Source organism: Schistocerca piceifrons, chromosome 7 (assembly GCF_021461385.2).
Source record: "Schistocerca piceifrons isolate TAMUIC-IGC-003096 chromosome 7, iqSchPice1.1, whole genome shotgun sequence".
NCBI lineage: Eukaryota > Metazoa > Arthropoda > Insecta > Orthoptera > Acrididae > Schistocerca > Schistocerca piceifrons.
The window spans coordinates 135620605-135634000 of record NC_060144.1 but is presented as its reverse complement, the minus strand read 5'-3'; the positions used below and the strand labels follow the sequence as shown (position 1 = coordinate 135634000).

General features: G+C 42.8%; 1 protein-coding gene across 1 annotated transcript in view; it reads right to left on the bottom strand.

Annotated features, from left to right (window-relative positions):
• The window catches only part of LOC124805516 (protein Fe65 homolog), a 1158577-nt gene extending 1150581 nt beyond the window's left edge, over positions 1-7996 (bottom strand). Inside the window, exon 1 of the mRNA XM_047266079.1 lies at positions 7957-7996. The gene's annotated coding sequence lies outside the window, so the exon portion shown is untranslated. The remainder of the gene's footprint in view (positions 1-7956) is intronic.
• Between the last annotated feature and the right edge of the window lie 5400 nt (positions 7997-13396).

Sequence of the window (13396 nt, the reverse complement as noted above, 5' to 3'; positions counted from 1 at the left end):
AGGTCCATATTGCATATGACAAATTTAATGGCTTGTTGTACACAGGACTGACTATAATGATTTTGATAAATATTATATCGGCAAAACCGGCCGCTCTTTTAATGTAAGGCCTAGCACAAATCCACCAAGCTATAGGAATTATTGTGAACAGTACGGGTATTCTCTACAGGGCGGGAAAAGATTGTGTTCTCAATTTGATTGAAGAGCTTGGGATATGTAAGGGAAAGAAAAAAACGTAAGCCAGCGAGACTACTCAACAGGCAGATCGATTTTGTAATCAGTGTCAACTTCCCTTTGTTTGACAAGGTATTACATTAATCACTGAACGTATCACTTCTGTATATCCTAACCTGCCGTTAATGAGTATAAATTGCATCACATATTTGCTTCATTTTCTTATCTTGACCGTCATTACTCTCGTGCCTGATTATCATTCTCTGTTTATGTAATGTATGTGATTGATAATATAATCTTATTAATCGACTGGTAGAATGTTTTATTATTCTTTTCTTGGTACGGCGTGTCAGAGAGTACAAGTGGTCCTTTGGCGGTGAAGTTCCTCCAGCCACTTATCGCAAGAGGTCTTCATCTGGCGTTTATACTGATAGGTGTCATGCGTAATTTTGGTATCTGAATCGATTGTAAGCGAGCAGCGATGTTGTAAATCTGTATCGCAGAAGTCAAGTTACTGTCTCTGATGTGCGCGAGGGCGCAGTGGAGCAGACAGTGTTTGGCTTTGGCAGAGAGAGCAGTCAAAGTTTAGCTGTGTCAGAGTGAGCGAGACAATGCTAAGCTGTGTTGGAGTATGGAAGCAATGGCAATATTATATTTCCAATTTAGAGTCTCAATTTATCAATGAAGTTTTTGTGAAGGAGGAAGTCTAATGGAATATCAGGTAAATGTTATAATGATGTCACGTTTTCTTTTAGTATTGCTGAGTCATCGGACTAACTTGGTTATTGTACTGAGAGTTGCTAGATTAGAGAGATAGGAAAGTGTATTGTTTGTATGTTAAGAAGTTCATTAAATTTATAATCTGCCTTGAGCACTTTTTCACTGTGTACAAAAACCTTAGTGTTGTCATTTGTGCGCATATTTCATTTTCTTACCAGCCTCTCTCTTTCAATTTTTAATGGATCACGCAACCAAGTGCGTTCGAAAAACAGTTCGATTTGCCATTAACATGGAATTCATTGCCCCTCTCGAGTGTTTCTGTGTATATGCAATAATTTGTAGCTTTAGCATAGATGTGCGCAAGACAGAGCAGTACTGCAACGCGTTATCCAGATTCGCGCAGAATATAGGTAAGGAGAAGATATTTAGTTTTCTAGTTATTCAATTAGGGCCAACTTATGTTATTCAGAGACAGTTTTTGTGATCAATTTTGTAAAACCAATTACTCTAGGTTTCATGTCAAAGTTCATTATTCAGGCAGTTTATACTGTTCAAAATTCTTGCAGTCAGATTGATAAATTTTACAGTGCAGGACTGGGATTCGAACGCGGGTCTCCTGCTTACTAGGCAGATGCTCTGGCCACTAAGCCATGTGGAAACAGTGGTCCTTACAACTGCCCGGACTACCCTAGCACGCCTCCGGTCAGACCCAAATTCTCAACTTATCCACACACTACTAATGTAGTGCACTAGCACATATCCTTATTACTCGCGACATTTCGCCGATTCCCGTAATAGTTCGAGCGTGGTGTGCATCTACATTACTGGACTCGCATCCGGAAGGAGGACGGTTCAAACCCGCGTCGGCCATCCTGATTTAGGTTTTCCGTGATTTCCCCAGATCGCTTCAGGCAAATGGCGCGATCGTTCCTTTGAAAGAGCACGGCCGACTTCCCTCCCCACCCTTCCCCAATCCAATGGAAATTATGACCAGCTATATAGGCAACATGGCTACAGATTTCTGCTGTGGACTTCCATCGACTTTCTGAGTCCATGCGATGCGACGTCGAGTTTCTGCACTACACCAGGCAAAAGGAGGTCCGACGGACACAACCCATGACTTTTGTCACCTCAGTGCGAGAGTTACGTGCAAAGGCATTTCCTCTGCCGTAAATGAGTGTATTCGACTCTACCAGTACAATTTGACAATTTGGCCGTCTCGCTTTATATATATATATATATAATGTTGGATTGGGGGAGGGGACCAGACAGCGAGGTCATCGGTCCCATCGGAGTAGTGACTGGATTCGTGATGATGTGTTTGTGTGTGTCTGTGCTTTCAGAGTCGAAAAGTAAATGATTGCGAAAACGTCTTAGCAAATAGGGAACATCCTGACATATACAGGGATTAGTAATCACTAGATTGTAGAAGTGAGACAAACCACAACAACATCCAAATCCACCAAAAGTAAAGGCAAAATATAACTATTTAAAAAGTCAGACAAAAATTCGCTTGACGCCTTCCTAAGAGACAGCTTCCACTCTCCCCAACTGACTATGTAAGTGTAGACAAGATATGGGTTACATTAAAAAAAATAGTATCTGATGCAGTTGAGAGATTTATACAAAATAAGTTAATAAAAGACGGTACTGATCCCCCATGGCACACAAAACAGGTGAGAACACTGTTGCAGAAGAAACGAAAAAAAGCATGACAATTTTTTTTTAAAAAGAGGACACAAAATCTCCAGAACTGCCAAAGGTTTATTGAAATTGGAAACTTAGTACGGACTTCAATGCGAAACGCTTTTAAAGCCTTCCACAACGGAACTCTGTCTCGATACCTGACAGAAAATACAAAGGGGTTCTGGTCGAATGTGAAGTACACCAGCGGCAAGGCACAATCAGTACCTTCACTGCGCAATACCAGTGGTAATATTACTGACGACAGTGCCACTAAAGAGAATTACTCAACACAGGTTTCCGAAATTGCTTCACCAAAGAACAAGAAGTAAATATTCCACAAATCGAATCGAGAACGACTGTCAACATGACTAACTTAAAAGTAGATGTCTTTGGTGTAGCGAAGAAGCTTGAAGCACTTAACAAAATCTAAGTCTTCCGGTCCTGGTAGCATATCAGTAAGGTTCCTTTCAGAGTATGTTGATGCAATAGCACCATACTTAGAAGTCAAATATAACCGCTCGCTCGACGAAAGAACTGTATCAAAAGACTGGAAACTTGCACAGGTCACATCAACTCAGGGAAGGGAATAGGAATAATCCGTTGAATTACAGATCCATATCACTAACGTCGATTTGCAGTAAGATTATGGATCATATAATGTGTTCGAACATTATGAATTACCTTGCACGTAACGGTCTACTGACATACAGTCAGCATAGATTCAGAAAATATCGTTCTTGTGGAACACAAGTAGCTTTTTATCCGCGCCAAGTGATGTGTTCTATCGACAGGGTATCTAAAATTTATTCCATATTTTTAGATTTCTTCATAAGAGACATCTAAACAAATTGCGTGCAGATGGAGTACTTCAGTTGTGCGACATGATTCGTGATTTCTTCTGAGTAAGGTCATACAGCGTCTTAGTCGACGGAAAATCATCGAGTAAAGGAGAACTGACGTCTAGCTTTCCCTAAAGACGTTTTATAAGCCCTTTGCTGTTCCTAATCTAAATGAACGATTTAGGAGGTAATCTTAGAACCCCTCTAGCATGGTTTGCAGATGATGCTTTCATTTACCGCCTAGTAAAGCTATTAGAAGAACAAAACCGATTGCAAAATGACTTAGATGCGATATCTGAATGGTGCGAAAAGTGGCAATTGTCTCTCGGTAAGGGAAAGTGTGAGGTCATTCACATTAGCACAGGAAGAAATCCTTTAATTTAGATCACACAATAAATCACACGGATCTGAAGTCTGTAAATTCGAGTAAATACCTAGGAATTGTAATTACGAACAACTTAAGTCGTTACGATCACTTAGATAATCTTGTAGGGAAGGCAAACCAAAGAACATTTAGAAGATGCGACAAGTGTGTGTGAATTTCTAAGGGACCAAACTGCTGAGGTCATCGGTCCATAGACTTACACACTACTTAAACTAACTTCCACTAACAACAACAACAACACACACTGAAAGGTGGCTACACTGAGTCACAGCGCCAGAGATTGCGCCAAAGAGTATTATTCAGCCGCCTCCACTGGCAGTGTTTGTTGAGAAGTGGTAGTGAAGAGTTCTTGTCGAGAAGTCGTGGTGGAGAGTGCATATTGAGAAGTGGGCAGTAGGAGTTCCGATGTAGCCGTGACTAGTTGTGAGCATGTTGTATGCAGTTGTTCTGATGGGCGAGACAGCCGATGCTGTTCGATTGCGGATGTTGTAATGATCAGAGTGTATGTTTCGTCAGTATATATGAAGGTAATAATTTTTTTTTTTCAAATGTCTCAAACAATGCATGGGGGCTTAATTAAATATTATGCAAATATTTTTAATTTTAGTAGCTGACTGTCCGGTTACGCAGTCTCGTAACCGGTTGGCCCTGACCAGTATTAATACGCAATCTGACTGCATACAATAACAACAAAGAATTAAAGAAAACTTCCGTTAACACAATTAATTAATTAAGTCCCCAGCAACTATAAAAGCTACGAAACAACAAAGCACAAATGTAACTGTTCTGTGTGTGGAAGTGTGATTCAACGTACACATCTGGCACGGTTCTTCCTCAAAAAGACAAGATATTTTAAATACCATTTACACTGAATTAATTAAATAAAACTGATATACTATACTTGCACATAAAAACCAGGATTACACTCTAATACATGAACAGAAGCCAGATGCTTTGTTGACTGAACCTGTGACCAAGAGGCATTATTGTTTAAGACATTTGAAATAAAAATAAAAAAAAATATTACCTTCATATATACTGACGAAACATACACTCTGATCATTACAACATCCGCAATCGAACAGCGTCGGCTGTCTAGCCCATCAGAACAACTGCATACAACATGCTCACAACTAGTCACGGCTACATCAGAACTCCTACTGCCCACTTCTCAATAAGCACTCTCCACCACGACTTCTCGACAAGAACTCTCCACTACCACTTCTCAACAAACACTGCCAGTGGAGGCGGCTGAATAATACTGTTTGGCGCAATCTCTGGCGCTGTGACTCAGTGTAGCCACCTTTCAACACCCATGCCCGAGGGAGGACTCGAACCGCCGGCGGGAGGAGCCGCGCAGTCCGCGACATGACGCCTCTAACCGCGCGGCCGCAGCGCGCGGCGGGCTACTAAAGGCCAGAACATCTAAAGATGCAACAGGTCTACTAAAGAGACCGCCTACACTACGTTTCTTCGTCCTCTGCTAGAGTACTGCTGCACTCTATGGGATCTTTACCAGATGGGCTTGTCACAGTCCGTGCGGCTCCCACCACCGAAGGTTCGAGTCCTCCCTCGGGCATGGGTGTGTGGTTGTCCTTAGCGTAAGTTAGTTTAAGTAGTGTGTAAGCCTAGGGACCGATGACCTTAGCAGTTTGCTCCCACAGGAACTTACCATAAACTTCCAAACATATTTTGTGGTCTCTGTACCTGAGTTTGTTATAAATAACGCTGTTAAAAAGGTAAATCTGCCGGCACTGTGGCCTACTTTACACCATCGTCATCTGATCCTATGTACACGTTTTGACAATATATGGTTTCTTAGGGTATTAGGATATGTTTTAAAACAAGTATGCCTCGACATGTTTTAATGCGCATGCTTTCCACTTATATGAAATTACTACTTTTCGTCGTGGCATATTTTATTAAGATCTCGACTATGCGCTTTTTGTATCTGGTATTCCCATGTTTCAGTGCAGACCTGAAGATGGTCAGGGGTGACCGAAACCGGTAGTCTAACAAGTAAGACCAAAAAACATTGGGATCGCAGACGGGAATAAAAGAAATTCAGTTACAAAATTTTTTATCATATGGTAAATTTAAAGTTCCTTTTCCAGCAACAGTATAAAATACATACAAAAAAGAGAAGAGGCATTACAGCCTTAAGTTATTTGAACAATGTTCCTCCATTCCTACTGAGCTGATCACTTTGTTGAAACATGTCACAGCGCCAAGAACAGTTGAGAGTCGAAAAATGTTTGTGCACTTACGCGTCGCGACGAATAATTAAAAAAAAATGGTTCAAATGGCTCTGAGCACTATGAAACTTAACATCTGTGGTCATCAGTCCCCTAGAACTTAGACCTACTTAAACCTAACTGACCTAAGGACATCACACACATCCATGCCCGAGGCAGGATTCGAACCTGCGACCGCAGCGGTCACGCGGTTCCAGACTGAAGCGCCTAGGACCGCACGGCCACACCGACCGGCACACATGTTTCAATGTCATGACTTAATGCCAGATTTCCTCTGTGAAAATAATTACGCTATCTGAACAACAAACCTTTTCTACTGACCTAACAGTTGCAAACTTATCTAGTCTTCAAAGTGCAGGTGTGTGATTTCAGTGACGTTTTCACAGCAGTGTGGAACAGAACAATCTGACTGAAGTCACTTTTTTCAAATATAGTGTCAATTCTGCAGTGAAGCAGTCCAATATCACACGCCCCACAAATAACATTCTCAAACGATCATAATATTATATCAATGTCATAATCAGCATCTTGCCAACCATACTGTAACACATATAAATATACGAAGATGGTATTTATTCTTTTGGACATGTCCAAAAGAACAGATACCATCTTCATATAGATAAGGCTTACCGGCCATTGACCTACTTCAGTGCGGATGCACTCACATTGCTCAAACTCTTACGGGAATCGGTAGATTGACTGCCGCGAGTAATGAGTATAGTGGGCAGAGGCACTACAAATGTAGTGTGTGGACAGTAAGTTGGGAATGTGGGTCTCACGGGAAGCGTGCCAGAGATAAGTCCCTGCAGTCGCACTACCCTCTGTGTCCTCGATGGCTCAGTCGGATAGAGCGTCTCTCATGTAGACAGGACATCCTGGGTTCGAGTACCAGTCGGGGCACACATTTTCAACTGTCCTCGTTTATATTTTTCAACGTTTTTAAGCAGCTTAAGGTCTGGATGTCAGTGTAATTTGATACAGTAACTTAGGCTTGTACCTGAGTGCAGGAAGTTGATTCTGTAGCACACAGTGGAGTCTGATGATGAAATATTCGTGTAATTTTACTTGCGGTTTTTCACATTATATTCTTACAAAATCAACAATCCTTGTCACGTAGAGATTATATTACCTAAAGAAGTAAACATCAAGAGTTGGCAGCCGGCCGAAGTGGCCGTGCGGTTAAAGGCGCTGTAGTCTGGAACCGCAAGACTGCTACGGTCGCAGGTTCGAATCCTGCCTCGGGGATGGATGTTTGTGATGTCGTTAGGTTAGTTAGGTTTAACTAGTTCTAAGTTCTAGGGGACTAATGACCTCAGCAGTTGAGTCCCATAGTGCTCAGAGCCATTTGAACTATCAAGAGCTGGCAATATTTTGACTTCGACGGCAATATCTTAAACATAACATCCTTGCACGGAAAACATCCATTTAACTAGAATTCTTCTCTAATATATCTTGAACAGGTGATCATTAAATGACTCTTGTGGTAAGATGCGCAGTTTTGCATGCGAATTACTTATACGACTCTTTTCGGGGTGAGCGATTTATATTGTAAGCACATTCTTGTACGGTTCGGAGCGTTCGAGATAATGCACTTCCCTTTTAAGATGTAAGGGAGTAAACTATACGTACTAGTACGGTTTCTTAAACATGTATCAAGCCATATGTGGCACCTCTCACTTGCCTATCTGAAGTGGCCCTTGATGTTCTCCTACCACTGATTTATATGAATTGCAATGTCGCTTTCATATGAATAAACAAGACTAGAGTAACTTACATTTTAAGTGAATATTTTAATTTTCAATTTAAAGATTACTTAAATGTTCTTAATCATAAGAAGAGCATAGAAGGTACGTATACTATTAGGAATTTTGTGTGACTAGCTATTCTCTGCACTTACCTAAGCCGAGATGAGGCTGCAGAGGAGGTTTGGATAGACCTGCAACAAAAAAATGTCAGAATGTAGCTACATAAAGCATCCGAATACGTAACACAATTGCGTAGCAGGCCAGAGTAGTGAATCATTAAGACCTAAATGCTCCCTCCAGCTCTTCTATCTTCAGAGAATCACAGCTGACTTCAATATATGTCCGTGTTCTAAAAAGCGAGAAAATGCTACGTTTTACTAATATCTCCAAAAAAACTGCGTAAACAGCGAGGTTTGTTGTGTTTGTCATTTCCTTATGAAAATATTACCTCTAAAAGAAATCAGAAGTCACACATGATCAATTACAAATCCAGCATGTAAGTATATTAGCAACATTTATCAAGCAGGTTCCAAGCAGCCTGCATTATGTGAAGATAACACAGTCCTCACCTTACTCAAATCTATAGGAGAAACTCTGCGTGATGGGCTGAGGAATACTGTTTCTGCTGCGCTGTTCAGAAAAGAGCGTTAATATCAAGTACAGATAGGCACAACCGTTGATCAGGTGGTACAACAGCCTGAGTGTATGGATATCCACGCACCTGAAAGCCATAGCCAAGATAGCTGTGCATAAAGTAGACAAATAAAACTGCTCAAAAAGTTTGCACTACTACCACCACGATTTGCGTATTTTTTGCAACGCAAACCTCTTCATTAACATACTTTTGACTTCAGGAAACCGCTATGTACAGATACTGTCTAATGGAGCTAACAAGGGGAGGCCGCCAATTGTGAAATTCAGATCCGATTCATACTGCGCATAATGAAAGCTCATGGCCAGAGGTGTAATGTGGCAAAGCACCAAGATGCACTTCTCTGTCGTTGTCGAGAAAATCGACAGTTAAAAGAAACCGTTGCGGTGAAATACGCTCTACGATTAGTTGTTTTCCACAGCGTCGTGGCGCAGCGGTAAGCGCTCGGGTTCGTAATCCGAAGGTCGCCGGATCGAATCTCGCGCCATGCAACCTTTTTTTAGTATTTTTTTTAAATTCAAATGTATATACATACACACACACACACACACACACACACACACACACACACACACACCAGTTGCAACAATTATGCGTGAAAGAACTGGCGGCTTCGAACCTCATCATGTTTTCCGCAAACAGAGTTGTATTTCACAAATGTTATTAATTGTCTTCATAATTTTTACCACGTATAGTTAACGGAAGACGTAGAAACGATATTCCGAAACGAATACGTATAGTGTAAGTCAAACGTTCGAATTAGAATTGAGACCCCACGAACACAAATTTGCTGTGGAAGGTATGAAATATAAACTCCGTTACTCGCTCGTTACACTTGAAGGACAGATGTTGAATGGGCCGAAACTAGCCGCCGCATAACAGCGTAGTTGCCTGCTAACTTCGAAAGAAGGTAGATGCGGTCCCTAGCGCAACTTATAACATCGTCGAAAATCAGTGCGTACGTGAGAGCTTTGGTACACCCTGTTAAACAAGCGGAAAAATGGAGGCGGAACAATTGGAGAGCGATCCGCCTTCACCAACATGCATAAGCAATTCATTAATAGTGTGTGTGTGTGTGTGTGTGTGTGTGTGTGTGTGTGTGTGTGTGTGTGTACATTTGAATTACAAAAAACAAATAATAAAAAAAAGTTGCATGGCGCGAGATTCGATCCGGCGACCTTCGGATTACGAACCCGAGCGCTTACCGCTGCGCCACGACGCTGTGGAAAACAACTAATCGTAGAGCGTATTTCACCGCAACGGTTTCTTTTAACTGTCGATTTTCTCGACAACGACAGAGAAGTGCATCTTGGTGCTTTGCCACATTACACCTCTGGCCATGAGCTTTAATTATGCGCAATATGAATCGAATCTGAATTTCACAATTGGCGGCCTCCTCTTGTAAGAGTAAACTTGCGTTTCCAGTGCAACTCAAGCAGAGTGAGTGGGATATTTTCATGACGCCTTGTAGAAAAGAGATAAGGCGGCCTGGTACCAATGAAAGCGTCAGGGACAGAATCCCACAGGCTCGGCAAGGAGGTGGGCCGGTCATGTTTTGGGCCAGTGATACGTTCGGACGTCAGGCGCCTCTGATGGTTCTTAATTTGATAAATATGAAGTATCGGGAAGGATCCTATAACGTATTGTACAGCCCCCCCCCCCCCACCCATTCAGCAATAGCTTCGTCTTTCAAGACGATGAAGTACAATCACACCAGATCCACCATGTGAACACTTTCCTCCTAGAGGCATGAATCGGTCATAAGGAATAGTTCGCGGTGTGTGCTCAAGTGAATCGGATTGAGAGCGCTCAGCTAAGGGACTGTCAACACCTCTCAAAATTGTAGCGTGGCAACGCATGGGGTGGAGTAACATAGTACTTGGTGTTACCCAGCTGCAGTTTTTGATGTCAAAATGTGCACTTTCCAACAGATTGCCTGTATTTTAAGTGGTATCTGTTTTTTTTTTTTTTCATTTAATAAAATTGCAGCCATATAGCCATATACAGTTACTTACACTTACATTTTACATTTTTGCATATTCATTTATCGATTTCACTCTTTTTCTGCACAGTTCTATGTGATATCATTCACAGGTTTCGTTACACAGTTCACATACACATGTTGTGGTTGGGTCGTGATAAGTTTTGTTCTTGCAAATTAGATGATGAAAGCCGTGAATTGAAAATCTAGCTACGACGTGTCGCGGTTCAAAGTTTGGTGTTGTCCATGAGCGGTTCGTCATTGCTTCGGTGCCATAGAACTCTGGCCATACTTTTTCTCGTTTGTCCTCCATGATTTCTGGAAGCCCTGGGGTGTGGCATCATATATAGGTTTGATGTCTTCAATTAGGAATGTCTCTCTCGCTAGCAGGTACACTAGTCTAGATCTTGTTGTCTTTGAGAGAGCTAGTGCTCTTTTTAGATAAGTCGATTTTACCTTTTCTAGTGTTTCTAGATTTTTTTCTGTCAGATGGTCCCATATAACCTCCATCACATAGGCCAGGATTGGCAAGATTGTTGCGTTGAATAATTTCGTGGGCGTTTCTAGAGTGAGTAGGCGGATGCTTTTGACGTCCTGTACTGCTGTTATTGCTTGGGCTGCACGTTCTGTTGTATGTTTTGTGAAGCATTTGGCTGTTGGTTGCAATGTCACCCCTAGGTATTTAAAGTCTGATGAGATTTTTATTTTTTGCCCCCTGATGTTGATTTCCGCATTCTTGGGTTTTTTCACTCCTTTTCTGAAAATCACCATTTCCGTCTTTGTTATGTTTATGTGTAGTTCGTGTTCACTGTACCATTTGTCTATTTTATCAATGATTTTCTGCAGCTTCTGTATATCTGTTGAACTTAGGCTATGTCGTCAGCGTATGCATATATGAGTACATCTTCATCATTTTCTCCAATTCACAGTATTTGTTTTTACTACATTGTGTAAAAGTGTCGGGACCGCAAACACCGTTAAGTGCCAGGATGGCTGTCTGACGACGGCGTGTGCAGGACGATGGGTTACGTACTACCAGCTCCCTGGTGGTTGTGGAATCAGAAGAGCTCAATCAGCAATAACACTCCTTGTTCACTAAGATGCTCGTACAGATGGTGATGGCAGAGACTTGCTGGCGCACATAGACACCCAAACTGTGCGAGTATGCAGGGAGGCAGCCATTCATAGCCTAACTGGTCTGCCAACCCATCCAACTGTGTGTGGACACCAGTGACTGCTCAGCGGACCCTACCTGCCTGCGCTGACGGAGTATGGGCTGGCAGACAGCAATCGGGGGTAGCAGGCAGAAGTTCACCAGTCGAGCCGACAGACCCTGACCACACCGCAGACTCTTCGCCCATACGAAGGCGGACAAGTCTGCCATCCAAAATCAACATGACGGTTGTTGTGGCAACATCCTTTTATGCAGACCCGTTCGCCTGTTTGTGATGATGGGTCTGTGATCGGCTCTATCGACTCGACTGGCAGACCTCTACCCGCTAGGCCTGAATGCTACCTGCCAGCCCACAATCTGAAAGTGCAGGCAGGTAGTGTCTGGCAAGCAGTCGGCAGTGTCCACACACAGTCGGACGCGTCGGCCAATGGGATGCGTCGGTGGAATAGTTGGGCTATGAATGGGTGTCTGAAGAGCGCGCTTCAACGTGATGACAGCTCCTCTTCTACTCTTGCAGATGCGAGACAGACATCAGGCTTGCAGCAGGTGCAGACGGTTGAGTTGGACAGCTGGCCGCTCCCAACGGTCGGTCAGGCTGTATGGCGCTGGGGTGTAGGTGCTTGGAGATGGCCAGGTACTAGATGCTGTCACAGAGAATGTGGTCCCATCTTGGTGGCACCATCTCATGTCCTGCTACCATCAAATCGAACAGCAACTAGCTAATGGTGAAGCTAGACAGTCGAAACTGACTGCCCCACATAGAACTAACAGCTGCGTGGATTATGTCTCCGTGTCAGCAGTACTGAAAGACAGGCTGTTAGTGTCTAAGTGGCGAGCATTTACTTTTGATCTTGCTAGGTTTGTTGTGACAGTGCCCCACCTTTGGTAACCTGGGCGACCAAAATTGCGTAGCGGTGGGTCATGGCATGCAGAAATACAGCTTCCCAAAGAGGGGACATGGTCTTGTACTTTACTGCGCCAGCAATATTTCAGCCCCAGCAGCAGGTTTTTATTGACAGCTCACTTGCCCACATGGTCCGCCTCAGGTAGCTGAGTGGTCAGCGTGACGGAATGTCAATCCTAAGGGCCCGGGTTCGATTCCCGGCTGGGTCGGAGATTTTATCCGCTCAGGGACTGGGTGTTGTGTTGTCCTAATCATCATCATTTCATCTCCATCGACGCGCAGGTCGCCGAACTGGCGTCAACTCGAAAGACCTGCACCAGGCGAACGGTCTACCCGACGGGAGGCCCTAGCTACACGACATTTCATTTCATTTCACTTGCCCACATCTCCACAGGTTGTGAAGTCTGCACAGAATGATGTTGCCACAACAATTGTAATGTTGTTTTTGTTTCATAAGACTTATTCTTCCAGTCCCTGATCCCCTTGATCTAAATCCAAACACGTTCGCAAATACACAGGTAGCGAAAGTCTTTTTCGAGCAACTTATGAATCTCATACCCAGAAGTCCATACCAGCTCCAAGAGTTGTGAGCCCTCCTGAAAAAATACCTTGGAGGACAACATTGTTATAGTAAAAAAATTGGAAGTACAGTCGTTTATACAAGATTCTTTTTTGGGACGAAAAGCAAGAGGTTTTTATATTTTTATAGGACATGGAAAGATGCTGATCCTCATACAAAGGAAGATGAGAGTTCAGTCCAGTTCATGTTTTCATCTGTTGTTATTCCTGTACTCTTCGTAGATTCCGAGAAATTTATGTTTGTCCCATTTAGAATTAAAGAGTGTAGTGAAACTGAAATGACGGGCTAACATGCCTAGAAT